Source organism: Sinocyclocheilus grahami, unplaced genomic scaffold (genome assembly GCF_001515645.1).
Source record: "Sinocyclocheilus grahami isolate Dianchi unplaced genomic scaffold, SAMN03320097.WGS_v1.1 scaffold1925.1, whole genome shotgun sequence".
In the NCBI taxonomy this organism is placed as follows: domain Eukaryota; kingdom Metazoa; phylum Chordata; class Actinopteri; order Cypriniformes; family Cyprinidae; genus Sinocyclocheilus; species Sinocyclocheilus grahami.
Window position 1 is genome coordinate 44,794 of NW_015507104.1, and position 3,653 is coordinate 48,446.

Genomic DNA, 3,653 nt, shown 5'->3' on the forward strand with positions numbered 1-3,653 from the left:
CCATCTGTCTGTCTGTCTGTCTATCTATCTATCTATCTATCTGTCTGTCTGTCTGTCTGTCTGTCTGTGTCTATCCAGCTGTCTGTCTGTCTATCCGTCTGTCTATCCATCTACCTATTTATCTATCTGTCTACCTATCCGTCCGTCCATCCGTCCGTCCACCTATCTATCCGTCCGTCCGTTCGTCTGTCTATCCATCTGTCTACCTATCTATCTGTATATCCGTCTGTCTGTCTATATATCTATCTGTCTATCCGTCTGTCTATCCGTCTGTCTGTCTGTCTGTCTGTCTGTCTGTCCGTCTGTCTGTCCGTCTGTCCGTCCATCTGTCTATCCATCTGTCTGTCTATCCGTCTGTCTGTCTATCCATCTGTCTATCTGTCTACCTATCTATCTGTCTATCTGTCTGTCTATCTATCTGTCTATCTATCTATCTGTCTGTTTGTCTGTCTATCTATCCGACCGTCCATCCGTCTGTCCGTTTGTCTACCTATCTATCTATCTATCTATCTATCTATCTATCTATGTCTGTCTGTCTGTCTGTGTCTATCTGTCTATCCATCCTTCGGTCTATCTATCCATCTATCTGTCTAACTATCTGTCTATCTATCTATCCGTCTGTCTCTCACACACTCACACACACACACACATACACACATACACACACTCAGTACAGAACCACTCCATCCTGAGCTGCCAAAAACAGCCATACATAACACTAAAATCAGAAAAAACATACAATAAAATACACCTTAACACGAAAAGTCAAATTAAATTAAATTAAATTTTCAAATAAATAAATATATAAAATGAAATGTATAGATAAAATAAATACAAAAACAAAAAATTAATTTTAGCTTGTTCGCAAGGCAACATTTTTCTTTTTTGTTTAGTTTAGCTTTAGGTACTGATATAACTAAAACTAAATAAACCAAAACTATTGAATTAAATTCATAAAAACTACATCAACTTCAGAAAAACTAATAAAACTGGCAAAAACACAATTTTTACTAAAATTGAAAAAAGTGAATCTAAAAAAATTACATCTAATTCTAAATATTAAGAATATTAGAATAAATGTTTTTATTAAAATATTAATAAAAACAGTAAAAAAACACTGCATAGAGTAATTATTTTGCACTATCATTCAATTTTGGGGTCGGTAAGATTTTAATGTTTCTGAAAGAGTCTCTTCTGCTCACCAGGGCCGCATTTATTTGATCTAAAATACAGTAAAAATACTGATATATTATTAGAATGTAAAACAGCTGTTTTCTGTGTGAATATCTGTTAAACTGTAATGTATTTCTGTGATGTGCAGCTGTATTTTCAGCATCATTCCTCCAGTCTTCAGTGTCACATGATCTTCAGAAATCAGTATAATATGCTGATCTGCTGCTCGAGAAACATTTCTGATTATTATCAGTGTTGAACACAGTTGTGCTGCACAATATTTCTGTGGAAACTGTGATGCATTTTATTTTTCAAGATTCACAGATGAATAGAAAGTTCAAAAGAACAGCATTTATTTGGCATAGAAGTCTTTTGTAACATTATAAACGTCTGCACTTAACTTTGAGTGTTTCTGAACTCTTTTGTACCTGAGTGCTGGTCTCAGTGATGGCGATGAGCAGCTTCTCGACGGCGCTCTGCAGTCGTGTGCTGATGCTCAGCAGAAGCTCCTCCCTCTCCTGCGGGAGCTCCGCCCCCTGCAGCTGTAGCTCCGCCCCCTGGATCTTCAGCAAGCACTCCAGCCCTCCGTCGCTCTCGGTCTCTGCTGAAAACAGGCTGAGGTCATCAGCAGTCGTCTCTGTGCTGAGAAAGCTCTCCGAGGACGCGTCTGTGTGCGGGACACAAGAGACGAGCCACATCAAAACAGCTTATTCCTATCAGAACTGCAGAAACCAGCAGGCCTTTATAACATAACCCAACACTATAAAGCTTGAACCCGGTCGAGCACGTGATGTTTTTGAGAATAACACAGGACAGAGATATAACAGATTAAGACTTAATGAACTACAGATGAATGGATGCAGTGACAAAGGCATGAAGGAGACATGAATGGGTGTTTTGTGTGTTGAGTTACAGGAGCGTCCGTCTCATATTCAACCTGAGTGCATCACACCATATGAGACGACACAGCAAAATTATTAAAACTTTAACTAAAATTACAGTAAATAATAATAAATATATAAAGTATATAATAAAAACTGATTCAAAATCATCAAAAAACTATAGTAGTACCTCAATGATGCTAAAAACACACAACAAAATTACTAAAAATACAAAAAATTATAATAAATAGTATTAATAAATAATATGAAATATGAAATAAAAACCCATTCAAAATATTAATAAAAATCATTATAGTACCTCAATGACACTAAAAACACAATTACTAAAACGTTAACTAAAATTACAAAAAATAATAAGTATTAATAAATAAATACATAATAAAATATAAAATAAAAATCATAATAAAAAATCATAATAGTACCTCAATGATGCTAAAAACACACAACAAAATGACTAAAATTATAAAAAATAAAAAAAAATCTTATTTATAAATAATAAATAAAGACATATAAAATAAAAACCAAATCAAAATATTAATAAAAATCATTATAGTACCTCAATGACACTAAAAACACAAAATTACTCAAACTAACTACAATTACAAAAAATAATAAATATTTAGAAATAAAGAAATAATAAAATATAAAATAAAAACAAAATCAATAATAAAAATCATAATACCACCTCAATGACACTAAATGACACTAAAATCCCACAACAAAATTACTAAAATTATAAAAATAATAATAAATATTTATAAATAATAAATAAAGACATATAAAATAAAAAACAAATAAAAATCATTATAGTACCTCAATGACACTAAAAACACACAACAAAAAAAATTATTAATAAATAATAAAATATAAAATACAAACTAAATTTTTTATATTAATAAAAACAATAATAGCACTGTTTGGCATCAGTGAACACACCCAAACGCATTAAACCGTCATCTGTTATTAACTTTACACACACAGGATGTCACGTCCTTCTTTAAACGTTTCTAAATCTTTTACTAAACCACATCACAACACTTCAGCTGAACACAAGCACTTCTGACATAAAGTGTGACCGACTTCTATTAATGCGACAGGACGTCGTCGTTCAGGAAGCTGTAGAAGAAGCCCTGATGATTTCAGATGAAGTCAAACCCGAATCAGAGATGTTACGAGTAGTGTGTGTTAATGTGTCTGACCTGATGCTTTCACGCTGGATGCCTCCAGGATGCCCTGCACATGACGGCCGATGGTCTCCTCCGCCGCCGCCGTCGTCTTCAGCACATCGACCAGCGCCTGACGCAGACGAGCGTTCGCCTGACGCAGCACATCCCTGCCAGAGAACCGGAAACACACGACTTACTGACCTGACCGCTGAGACACATCTGTCGGACTAACAGGGTTTCCGTGAGCTTATAAAAAGCTAAAAAGGAATTAAATCATAAAAATGTTAAAATGTTTTTTTTTTAAAAGAATAAAAATAACACTTACTACATCTTATTAAACCATAAAAAAGTACAATTAAAATAAATACTTTTAAAATAAAAAAAATTAAAATTTAAAGTAACAGTTGAAAAG

General features: G+C 33.8%; 1 protein-coding gene across 1 annotated transcript in view; it reads right to left on the reverse strand.

Moving 5' to 3' along the window:
* Positions 1 to 3,404, reverse strand: part of LOC107573378 (A-kinase anchor protein 9-like) — a gene marked incomplete at its 3' end in the record, with an annotated part of 37,934 nt that extends 34,530 nt beyond the window's left edge. Inside the window, exons 1-2 of the mRNA XM_016259811.1 lie at positions 3,275 to 3,404; positions 1,602 to 1,840 (exon numbers count right to left, since the gene is read on the reverse strand). The remainder of the gene's footprint in view (positions 1 to 1,601; positions 1,841 to 3,274) is intronic.
* Between the last annotated feature and the right edge of the window lie 249 nt (positions 3,405 to 3,653).